Raw genomic sequence first — 13,354 nt, 5'->3', positions numbered from 1 at the left:
TGGCAGTCAATCTGTTATCTTCTCTCCCAACCATCCATAGCAGCAGCCCTTTGGGTGTCTAAAGAAGCAATCCTCAGAGTGCAATGTATAAAATAATACAGTCCATTCCTTCATTTGAAAAGCAAAGACTCATTCAGCTCCAAGCATCTTTGCCTAGGAGCTGCTCACTTTTACACACTGCTGAATTTTAGCCACAGCACTCAGTAAACAGGAAAGCAGAAATGACTCTTCCCATATCACTAACTGCTGTAATCATCCCAAGTAGAAAAGTAAATATTTTGATATGGAAATACAGCCAATCCACACTGAAAGAAAACATAAATCAAGTGTGACTGTGCATAAGACAATCTGGGCAGTGACTGCCCACTGGTAAAAGGATACCAGCTCACTATTCCCTACATCAGGCCTGTACTAACCAAAGCAGATGCACAAATTGAAAAAAGACCCATTTAAGTCAAACACATGAAAGCATCCTCAATTCCAACACTGGAATTCCATTTTAGAAGCGTGGGGCAGGGGAGGGGGGGGAAGCTCTCACCTACTCTGACAGGCAATAATCATTAGGAAAACATATTGTAACGTTTTCTCTTTTTCCCCTTCATTTCCTAGACATGCCTGTTTACCCTAATCTTGGGACACACAAAAAAATAAACCAACCTCATCAAAACCAAACAACGACAGAAACAAAGCAACCAACCACACACACAAAAAAAAAGGCAACAAAAACCACCAAAAAACCCTGCAAAGCAGCTGACTTGTAGAGTAGAAGTTTCTCTCTGCTGTGGTTGCCTCCACCACAGTCACCACTAGCAGTGCCTTTTTCAACATTTGGGGTGAGCCCAAGCAGGTCCCACTTTCACAGTTCCTAACCTCCCAAGTGTATTATTACATCCACTGGAAAAGAAAAGCAGGAACACCTCAAGGACATGGAAATGCAGGAGGCAGCAGCAGAGATGTAAAAACCAGGGCTGCAGGGGCAGTCAGAGGATGTAAGATGGAATATTAGGCAGATATAGTTACAACTTTCTTCAGCTGCTCTTTTGGTGGACTGTTTGAGGAAACACAAGTATTTCTTACAAAATATTATAAAAAAAGAATGGACAATAAGGGAAATAACTCTGAGCTGAGCTCATCTGATGCATATTTCACTGACTCTCTGATTCTATAGCGTAGGAAAAGGCTTACATGCAGAGATTAACATTTTTATTTTACAGACCTAGTTCTATGTATGACTGAATTTGTATTTTCATGTAGCATGAGAAATATATAGTTACTAAAGAATTCTCTAGACTATACTGATATGTTTTCATACTTCTAAGACTCTTACCACCATAGCATCTATACAACAGAAAAACCCTATCCTATAATGCACAGCTAATTAGCAATTGAGAGCAGTATACAGAAACAACAGTGGTCTAGGACAGAGGGCTGTATCTGAGACTGATGACTGAAATTTGCATTCTCTAAGAATTAATGTACATATTTTACATATTTCTAGAATACAGAATTGTAAATAGTTTCAATATTGTTCAAGGTCAAGACAAGTAGAAAAACAATTCAGAAGTTCAAGCTCCAGAGGCAGGAATTCATCATGGTCTAATCTAACTCCCTCAAAATCAGATGAGCAGGTCAGATGCTATCAGCATAGGCTTTCTATGCATTTGCTACAAGGGCAATGACACAGCTTGGAGAAAATAAACAGAAAATAAACTCAACACCAGAGGTCACACTTCAATAGGTAAGACTTATGATACATTGATTTTAAACTATACACCTTTTTTTCATCAAAACTTTTAAGTTTAAGAAACTTAAACTGCTCAAATTTTAATATATTTAGAATAAGTAAACTTTAAATGGAGTAGGAACAGGAGTCTGACAGCATCAGCCTTCCTCACTTTCCATGGCCTGGCTTTATCATATTCACCTTCTGAAGTTCAGATCCACAGACTAATACACTCATTTGATAGCATTCAGTATTCATTAATTTTACTAGTCCAGAAACTTTTCAATAGTTTTTACTAAAGACCTATCTTCCTGAGCGAAAACTGCTTAGACTTCTTTGTAACATAAATTCTTTTACTGTACACCTAACAAGGGCCACGTGTCCATCTCATTAGTTCACACTATGAAATACCAGACAATATTTCTCTTAGATTCACATAACACGTCACAAAACTATAACTTTTACTAAAAGGATTAAAAAAAAATGATGTCATTCCAAGCTACATACTTTATAAGCATCATTATTTACAAGCATTATAAATAATGATGAGCATTTCATACAGAATAATTTATGGGACATATATTGCTTTCAATTAAGTGTGATCATCCAAGAAGTAAAATCTTGGAAACAGCCTCCCAGTGTGAACAGTCACACTTAAAAATTAAGATGTAATTTTGTTTACACCTTCTTCAATATTTGAAATACAAGACCTTAAAAAATTATGACAGCAACAGCTTTGCTTAAATATCTTCACAGATGAGCACAGAAGGCAGACAGACACAGTATTAGATTTCATTCTAAACTGAAATTGTCTGAGCATTTAGTCCTCTCTTCTTGTAACATTACTGTTTTAATGACTTAGTCATGTATTATAAATCTTAGGTTATGTTTTCGACTCCACAGGGAGATGCTTTGGCTTCTGGCACGGGTGTGCAAAACTGAGGCTCAGTGAACCCCCACCTGCATGAGGCACCTAAAGATGTGTTTCCTGAGGCTGTAAATGACTAGGCACAATGGTCCATGGGATCAACTCCATGTTCCCACTGCTACATGAAAAGAGGATGACCACGGTGATGCTGATTTTTTTAAAAAAAGTTAGAAATATTGCAATATAATGCCAAATATTTAGTAGTGATGCATACACACGTAGCCCCAGTAACAGAGCTGCCTTCTGTGGGGCATATGATCAAAATAAAAACATTTGTCATGTACTGGACTTCATTCAGATCTAATGTGACCCCAGTCAGGGTTAGTCACTTGGGAAGGAACTGTTTCTCTACCACTTCAAAGTGCAATTCCTGTAAGCAACTAAACTGTCAGATGAATTCTGACACGTATAAATTTAATCATGTTCACAAATGCACTGAGTATTTGCTGGCATCTTCAGTATGTAGTCAATAGAAATTTATATAGAAGGAATGCAGACTTATATAAACGCACCCATGTTCTAAATTAACAAAGTCCAAGTATTTATGGACTAGACAGCAGAATATTTTGTATTAGGTTAAGATTAGAAGACTGGAAAACACAGAAAAGAAAAAAAATGTAAACATTTCAAAAATATTTTTAAAGTAGTTTTGTTTTTAGTAATTGTTTAAATGAGTAAATGTATGCAAGAGGTATGACACATGGTATTGTTTCATAGGGTATTGTTTAAAAAAATTCAAGTTCACTATGTATTATTCACAGAGAAAAACAATCCTTTTCCAATGGATTAAAAAGTCATTATTCAAGTTGTTATTATAGCCATACCAATGAAATATTTAACACAGACACCAAAATGTTTTTAAGAATAGGTACAGGAAAAGACTTAGGGGATTGAAACTGAATTAAGTATGATATAGGTACTAAATCCTCTAATAGTCTGATTGTCCTTTCTCTTGCTTGCTAATGCTATCCTCCACTTCCCACTGGAATAGATTTATATACCTCAGCATTGATAGATCTAAAGTAATGTACATTAAAAAAAATCATAGCAATATATTTAAAGTGATGACCAGTGAGCTCATCACTGATGAGTTACCACTCAGAAATATACTAAAAATTGGAATTACAATCAGAAAAGATCAGCTCAGTGCTTGATAGCATTCAAAAGTAAAAGTATTCAGAAAAAAAATCAGATCAAACCAATTTATTTTATTGTATAGATCTCTGGTATACTTGCATTCTGAATAACGTGCCAAAGCTTTTTTGGATTTGCAAATTTATTACAGTAGAACTGGAAAAAGAGGACAAAAGAGATGGAACATAAAAAAAAAATCAGAGTACACTACAATTCTTCCATCTTCAAAATGAAACAGGCCTATCTCAGATATCTGTAAAATAATAAATGTGTACAGAGTGTTGGAACCTGAAGGAACACTCTGGACATCCTCAGCACATTCTTCTATCCTTTTCTTGATAAGCACTGTTAGGAGACAGCATACTAGTCCAGACAGACTTTCATCCCCTAAAGCTATCCTTATGCTTTTAAGAAGGATGAAGGATCCCATTCACCTGCCCCATTAATAGTGCCTTGATAAGGATATAAATAAGCCACAGTGAATTTTCAGTACAATGTGCAGAATTTGATTTATCCAGGAAAAAAACAACAAAAAAACCCAAACAGCCCCCCCAAAACAAACACACACAGACAAACTGATTAATAGTAATTATTTTTCTCTGGATAAAAGAAGTAAATGCTACAACGTTTACCACACTATGTAGTGTGGGTGCTCACTTGCCACAAACACAACACACACTTCCCACAAACACAGACAAGCAGACATAAAAAAATATTTTACTGGCAATATATAGTTTTCAAAAATATCTAGATAACAACCAGTGAAAACATCCCTTTCAGTTGTAATTGTGCTTGCTGTCATTTACAGAATTCAACTCCCAACTATATTGAGGAATGTAATCTGCATTATCAACTCTTCAAAAGAACCCATCCCTAATACACAAGATTCTTCTCCATGATAAACTTCATGACTGTATCCAAGGTCATCAACATGTTTTTTACAACCATTTTAAGGTATTTAATAGTAATATGAGGCTTTTAAAGTATTAAGTCAGAAAGGTTATGCTGTCATGAACTTTCCTTCCTTCCCCGCTCTTCTTCCATTTTATTAGGCTATCTCAAAACAAGAAATATTCAGTGAAGTATCTGTTAAATCTGAAGAATCAATGACAACATTGTTGAAGACAAAGTAAGACTCAGTATTATCTTCTTCAACACCCACAGGTTGAAAATCATTATCACAGCTGTTCTGCCTTCAGGTGCTTCATTTTTTAACAGTTTAAAATATCTCTGAACTTTGTACTTTGCACAAGGAACTTTCCTTTAAACATCCACACCATTTCTTGCATATCCCTAAAACATTTAAATGGCTGTAGAAGATACTGGTTTAAAGTGTTTGAGACATGCAGGTTACATAAAGGAAGTAGACATAGAGGTTCAGTGCACCTCTGTGCACTGTCTACATGTCCTTCAAACATAGAATTGGATGAAAATAAATTCTCATATTAACATGCAATAATGATCTACACTTGTGATTCATATTTATTTGTTATTATGAAGCATTGTTATCAACACACGTGTCGATATGAAAACACAAGGCTCTGAAACAAGATCTCATATTGGCATACATGCATCAAGTTCCCTGGAGAGGAACAGCATTTCATTCCTTCATTGGTTAACAATTTGCTCTCAGCTTAAAAGAGATGGCACCTGCTCTGTCAAATACGTATTTGCATTTCCAAAGAATGAAAGGAGCAAACAAGACAAGGGGAGGAGTAATGAAACTTTTCCCGAATAAATAAAAGAACTCTACGTGGGGAAGGGATGAAGCATTTGAATCTGAATGAAAACTGCAGAACATGACAAGAAATATGAACAAGAACTGGAAAACCTTCCCTGCTTGTGATGCTCTCCAGTGAAAACCGGCCAAGAATGTAAATAATGCAAGACAAACTGGAGCTTGACTGAACAGCAAATCCAAGGAGTTGTAATTTGTCAGGATACACAGATTCTGATCTGATTTTAGTACAAATAAACAAAGCAGGAATGTCTCAGTTCTACAACTGCTTTCATTAAAAGCCCATGTTCCACAGTAGTTTATTTTGGATTTTGAAAACAATGCTTTTATTTAATTTTACTTTAACTTGGTAGATGAATTATGGATGAATTACTTTCATCCATAAGAAGCTTTCAAGGTTTCTAGATGATGAAAACATAACTCCACCACCCCCATAGGAGTTGTTATCCTTTTAGTTAGGGTCCTGGACTAATCATGCAGAACTCACTGCCGCAATATATTATCATATTAGGATACTGAAAGGGTCATCTCTTCCTTGAGATGGACAGCATTCTGAGCCACTAATAGAAGATCTAAAATGAAAAAGGTTCACTGAGTGACTAAAGTTATCAGGAATATGCCCTGAACTGGACAAGGTCAGAGGAAATATGGCCTAAACCCTGAAGAAGTGTTCTTAAAAGTGTAAGATTTTTTTCTATGGCCCATATATCCCCATTGTTTCCTTTACAGCTACCTGTTTGTTAAAGTACACTGAAATATGACTGAGTATGTTCCTGTTAGCTGGAAAACTGTATCTGAATGATTCTACAAATTCTTCTGTCATTGACAGATGACCTACCCTGACTTGATTAGCTCATCAGACCTAAATAAGAACACACAGAAATTCTTAAAAGGGACTTGAACAACTCCTTGTTCACTAAATAAGCAACTAGATGTAAGTAATGGATCTTCATCAAGACTCTTCTGCTCAGCACCAACAGAGATATGTAAAAATCACATACTGTACTGTGTGCTGTGCAATACAGCATAGAAAAATACACTGAACTCTCATGTAAGCTGTTCTCTTAGCTTCTGGGTGAGTATTTATAGGAAACAGTCTGAGACACAACATAAAGCTTTTCTATGAGGAACTACTTTGAATTTACAAAAGCAAAACATTTCATAACTGAACATATTTTACAATGTGAGGAAAACAAAATAACCACTTGGCATTTTAAATTGAAAGAGGAAGTAAAATATCATTCTTCTTACAGTACTATACTGTTTGTAACATCCAATATTCAAAGCTATGAGGTTTCCCAGGATTCCTCCAGCCATTCTACTTCTATGAAATAAGTTGTGTCAACAGCACTAAGCCTAACAAAGGAAAGTGCAAATTTTTATATCTCTGTTATATGAGATCATATGGTTTAGAAGGTTTGAATTCCTTGACATAGAAGCTGTCAGGCTGTTTAAACACAAACATCTTCATTGGTGCTTTTAAAGTAAAAACAGATAAAATGACCCACTGTACTTCCTGAGCAGAAGTGGCTGCAGTACTACACAATTTTAAATTTACAACAGTACATTAAGATAAACCTTATCACAGATGCAGTAGTTTTTCAATGTGTGTGACATGTGGAGCAAACATAAATGCCTAAGGCTTCAGAGTTTCAAAGCAAATCCAGAATTTTCAGAAAAGCCTGTAATTTTATTTTTCATTAAAAAGCATTGCTGTAATATATCAATAACAAATTACGACAGAATTTTTGGTAAAAACACACCATAGTCATGTTTTTGGGACTTGAAGAGAAATAGAAATGCTCCCAACTACTTGTTTATTTAGATATGTTTAAAAATAGGTCCTTTGATATTTAACTTCTGGTATGTGGCCCATTCTAATGAACCACTGTTTTACTTCGTGTTTATATTCAATAATGCATGGAGAAGACTTGATACTTTCCTAGGAGTTCAATTCTTCCTTACTCTCCTAGCTGAGAAAATATCCAAGGGTATAATTTATCTCACACAAAGACGGATGTCTTAAAATTAGATTTTAAACTGCGAACAAGTCACACCAGCCAGGCACCCTTTATAATGAATTGAGAAACCTGGATACATCCAGAATGTGCTTCAACTGACCTATAAAGGATGCTCATCTTAAAATTAAAAATTCCCCCAGCAGGTGCTTTTGACTTTCCATTAGTAATAATAGGAGCGACAGAAGGTAACCAGATGGTATTTAGATATTGAATAGACGACAGAACAGACACATTAATGTATACTTTTAACATTTTAATGCTTTATTTCTTAATGATGGCCATTTAGATTTTTATCAAAATCTAAAGAGATAGAAAAAATAAAGATATTGAGTAAAATATTCTAGGGGTGTACAAAAACAGCATTCTAGTTACAGAAAGGAGATTAAATCAAGTTTTAAATATCTAAAACTAAACTTTTTCACAGAACTCTTTTGAATTTTAGAAAAAGGTTTTCATTGAAGACTAAGAAGAATTGAAGAAGAAAAAAAGAGGTAAGCATTATATTTCCTTTTGTTTGCTTAAGTTATTCCAGTTTGTAATCACATATCTTTCAGTTTTCATCTCCTTCAATATCAATTTTTTGGCTAGAAACGTTATCTCTTTTTTTTTCTTTATTCTTTTTTTTCCTTCTTCCTTTCTTAAAACCTATTTCTGGCATAATATTCCCCCCCATTCACTTGATTAATTCATAAATTCATGCAGGAAACAGGAGAAAATCCACAACTGAAGAGGCAAAAACAGCAGCAGACCTTGAGTCTCAGGATGGAGATATGTCTAGGCCATAATCTTCATAGTCTAGATTTAGAAGACAACTCTACTTTTCCTTTCATAAGACAAGACAGCAAAATTTGTTGATTTCACAGCACCTGAGATTTTCTCCTAGGCTGATACAGCTGCCTTACTATTTGTCATTCCTCTGTTTCACTTACATTTAGCTTATCAGTCCTCTAAGACGACAAACGTACAAATATGTCACTGCATAGAAAAGCCACTTCAAGAGCATTCAGGATTGTGTTCAGGTAATTTCCAAACTCAAACCAGTGTATAAATCAGAAGTGTCCACCCAGAGAAAAATTTAGACCAAAGAGAAAAAATTTGACTCATTGCTTTTACTTTAAACAATATGCTCTAAAAGACAAAGGAGAAAAGAAAGACGTTTCTAGTAACTGTGTGAGTTCTCCCCATTCCCTGACTAAACCAACAATACATGGGAATGCTTTGTAATATCCACCAGGAATCCAAAAGGCAAGCAAAGCACCATGTCACAGTAGAAAGCTCTCAGATTTGGATGTACAAGCATAAACTTTCGTGAACATTTTCATCACATCTCTATTGAGATTGTTACTACTGCAAGGACTAGAGAGTGAGCTTCTTATTACAGCTACTGAGCACTAGACATCTCATTGAATGTCTAATGAAAAAAAAAATCCAACAATTTCAAACCAAGTAACCAAAATGTGGCTGAAAATCAACCTAAAGATAATTAAATAATTCATGGCATTTTTATTAACTAGGTATTTCTGCCACCATAAAAAAGTCATTCCTAAAATCCTCAGTAGAGAAAAAACAAGTATCTAGAGGTCATTTTAGCCATTATTTACTATGGTAAACAACAAACATCTAAAAATAAAAAACTAATTGCTCCACAGAATCGGTATTCTAATTAGTAACACTGAACTGACAAACATGTCTACAACTCTGCTTTTCTTTGTTTTATTTACTTTTAAAACAATTGTTTAAAGTAAAACAACAGTGTCAGAGTTGTACATTCACATTCCAAACTTGTATTAAGGGGTAGGACAAGAAATAATTAAACAGCCTCCAAATACTTACATTTGTTAAGCCTTTAAACTTTTGGCAAACTAACTATATCCCTTCAGGGCTAAACTGCTGCAAACGTTCATCAGAGAAGACTTTTATTTTCTTCAGAAACAATTAAAAAAGAAAATGTGTTCTACATTGCATAAAGCTGTTTTACAAAGTGTTTGGGGACAGTTAATGATCTCAATTCCAACTAAATAAATAAATATTTACTTCTCAGCTTCCTAAATTAGCCTAAATACCTGCATCAGATCATTTCTATCCCTAGCAAGAGCATTGTTAGTGTACTGAAAACTAGGTCACATTGACAAAAATCAAGATATCAGTTTCAAATCCCAAATTTTTAACTTTTTTTCACTCTTTTAGGCAAGGTATTAAAAATAACTACAAGCATCAAACTCTTCTCAGTGGGACCCAGCATGTCATTTCTTCAGCTTTCCAGTACTGACAATTTACTGGTTTAGCTATAAAAGTAATCCCCAAAGAGAAAATTATTAATAAAGTACTGTTATGAAAAACTAAAATTATGGACAAGTAATTGTCTTAAGTCTTCCATTACTGTTCCTAAGTATTTTTTAAGTGCCACAGGAAACAATAAACTGACTGAAGAAACTCACAACTGAAGGTCAAGAGATCCTTTACGTAGAATTCTTGTCACAAAATGATTGTTTTGAACCTTTTATACCAGCTTCTATTGATTAAACTGGATGTGAAATGCTAGAATTCTTTCAGAATAACACTTGGAACCTAATCTACACAAGTGTAAAAAAAAAAAATGGGAATTACATCCAGAGCAAGGTGTAGTCCATATTCTTCATATCTTTTTCACTTTAGACAGTAACGCAAAGCTGAGCTGGGAATTCCTGAAGCAGGTTGCAAACTTTACTTGATAGCAGCAAGCTGTAGGGAGCTTCCAGGAGGCCAGCATCCTTTTCTTCCTCAGCACTGCAAGGGATTGATGTCTCCCAGATCTGACTGGGAGAACTTCATCATAACCTTAAAATAAACATAAATGTCTTTCACAAGTACCTTCTCCTTTCCACAGGTAGAAGTCTGGCTGAAATTCTCTTGATCCAGCACACCAAACCACAAAACAAGACCACTTGTTTCCATAATGCACTCCCTTCTAATTGTCACCACTCTTTCATAATTCACGATACAGATGAAAATATTTCATCATCCACTTTTTACCAAGGCCTAGAAAGACTTGTTAAAATTGCATGCAGAAAGCTTAACTTATCAATGATCTAATAAAGGTCGTAACAATTCAAAGAGAATGAAACATCATATATTATCTATACTCAAGGAGCGTCCGGGCAATGCTCTTAGTCACACAGTTTAGTTTTAGGTAGTGCTGTGAGGAGAAGGGATCATTGGACTCAGCGATCTTTATGGATCACTTAAAACTTGAGATATTCCATGGTTCTATGCAATATGCTGCTAGTTTTTATTACATTAAATATAAAGCATGACTTCAGGCTATTATCTTTCATTCTATATGTGTCATTCACAAGAACTCAGCACTGCTGACATGCACACACAAAACAAAAGCAGCCCACTCCAGCTATCCAGCCAACTGACAGAGGTTTTCCAGTATTAACCTATTACTACCTTTACTCCCAAGTGTGCTGTTTACATTCTGCTTAATCAAAATTATCAAAATTTATCAAAATGCTGCTCTAACAGGTTTCCTACAACTCCCTTAATCATTCTCTTTGTGCCTGTTCCAGTGATCTCATTCCTCAGGAAGAGGTACCTAGACCAATCCTACAGTGACACCTGATTGACAGTTCCATAGCAGAATCAGTGCAGAACCTCCTTAGAAGTAAAACCCTAATATCTAGTGCTCTTTAAAACAATTCACTTTATTACTTTCATACTGCATGAACTCTTAAAAAGCATCTGTTCATTCATGCATTACTACTGAATGCTGTTCAAGACACCTATAGGTGTTTAGAAAAGATGATTTCAGCTAGTACATAACAATTCACATATACTTCTTCCTTAAAAAATGTAAGAAAGGGATTTTTTCCTAAACCTGCATAAGAACAGCAGCTTCTGATGCTCACAGGCCCCTAAATTAGATAAACACAACTGGACCCAAAGATTTCAAATCCACAGCATAAAACATATCATTCCACAAACATTTCAGACTGTTGAATAATTGTTCCATGCCTTCCCTGCCATGATAAACAACAAAGTCCTTCTACCTTGACAAATGAACGAGAGACAAGAGAAGCCCCAGGAGGAAAGTGCTGCTTTGTGATGGCCCATGTTTCTTGATGCTTGTTTTCCTCCTGTACCAGATAGACATTTCAGGCTCTGAGCAATACTGGATTACCACTCTGGGGAGAAACAAGGGACTTATTTCCTGTCGTGTTATCCATAAAGCATAGCACAAGTCCCGTCATTTGGGAATGCATATTAGGTTCTTGGTATGGATTTTTTTTCCGGACGCATAATGACTTTCCAAATACGTGCATCATACCATTCAAGTGCAAAGAAAAACTATTACCTTGCTACATTAGGTCATTTAACCTAAATGGGAGTGGGAAATGCCAAGTAGCTTTTATAAAAACTTAAAAGACTGCATCTCCTGCTACAATTGCTGTTTTCCCCATCCTGTGGCATTGCCTTTTTTATGATAGGGTTTTATAAATTTCTAAATTTAAATATTTCTAAATTTACATCAACTCTATAAACCTGATTTTGAAAACTAATAAAGTTCTACCTAAATTTGTAGAAAAACAGTCAAACAATGAAGAACTGAAGACCCTACAATCTGCTTGTTTAGCTATGAAAAAGTAATATCTATGATACAGTAATCTGATGAGAAAACCTTTAATCCATCTCCAAAACAGGACACTCACAATGAAAAATGTAATTACATTCACTTCTGACAAATAAAATCGCTCTTAAAAAAGAATCAGGACAACACTGGGCCACAAAACAAACAAGCATAAACAACCAAACAAACAAAAACCCCAAAACAAAACAAACCCTAAACACAAGAATGAGTTTGTAACATCAACACGTAAAGTTTAAGAGCACCAGCCTTTAAAGGCTAAGTTTGCAGCTGCATCTTTTGTTTTCCTGCCCTCGCTGTGCTCGCATCCACACTGGATGCCTCAGCACATCACCGCTTTGAGCCCGGCTATCGGGGGCAGCATCAGGACACTGACTGAGGTGGAGCAAAGTGATAGAGATCGCCGAGACAAATTGGCAGCAACTGGAAACCAAAGCGAAGCCCCGTGAAGAATTCAACACAACACGGCTGGCTACAACTTTCAGCTTAGCCCCTGCACGACGCCCAGACACACAGCCGCGCATCACGGCCCCCGCAGTTCCGCGGCTCCCACCACTCCGGCCGCCCAGCGCCTCGCGAACTTACTGCAGTGCGATGCGGGAGGGAGCGCTCGGCCCCGGGATGCGAGAGAGCCCGGCGCCCTGGGCAGCCGCGGACCGGCCATCCAGCCGGGCCACCGCCAGCCACGGCGGCGACACCGCCGCCAGCCCCCGCCCCGCCCCGCCGCCGGCTGCCGCAGCCCGGCGCGCCCGGCCCGGCCCCGCGGGGTCACCGCCGCCCTCGGCCGCGCTTCTGGGCGCCCTCCGCGGCAGAGCGCGGAGCCGGCAGCCGCCCTCCTCTCGGGAACGGGCAGGCGCCTCCGGGCGGCGCGGTTTTAAGCGGCGGTGCGCCAGCACATCTCCCACCCCCTTCCCGGCCGGGCGGCAGGGGGAGGGGAGAAGCGAGACACACACACACACACAGACGCTCTCATTCACACACACAGACGCCCCCTGCGCAGCCCTCCCGCCCCCGCGCAGCTGCGGTACCTGTTGTCCAGCGCCCGCATCCCCCGGGCGCCGCCCGCCGACTCCGCGCCCGCTCCGCGCTGGGGCGGCGGTGCGGCAGGACCCGCGCACCGCTCCGCAAAGCTCCGCTAGCCTTTCTCCGCCCGCTGCCCCGCGCCGAGCCCGCGCAACACTTA

At 37.7% G+C, this 13,354-nt stretch overlaps 1 protein-coding gene across 1 annotated transcript in view; it reads right to left on the bottom strand.

Annotated features, from left to right (window-relative positions):
- DGKB (diacylglycerol kinase beta) overlaps nt 1-12,990 on the bottom strand; it is a 333,490-nt gene extending 320,500 nt beyond the window's left edge. The window contains exon 1 of the mRNA XM_063411359.1: nt 12,757-12,990. The gene's annotated coding sequence lies outside the window, so the exon portion shown is untranslated. The remainder of the gene's footprint in view (nt 1-12,756) is intronic.
- Nucleotides 12,991-13,354: the final 364 nt, after the last annotated feature.

This window comes from Prinia subflava, chromosome 1 (assembly GCF_021018805.1).
Source record: "Prinia subflava isolate CZ2003 ecotype Zambia chromosome 1, Cam_Psub_1.2, whole genome shotgun sequence".
Classification (NCBI taxonomy): Eukaryota; Metazoa; Chordata; class Aves; order Passeriformes; family Cisticolidae; genus Prinia; species Prinia subflava.
This window is presented reverse-complemented; position numbering and strand designations above follow the sequence as displayed.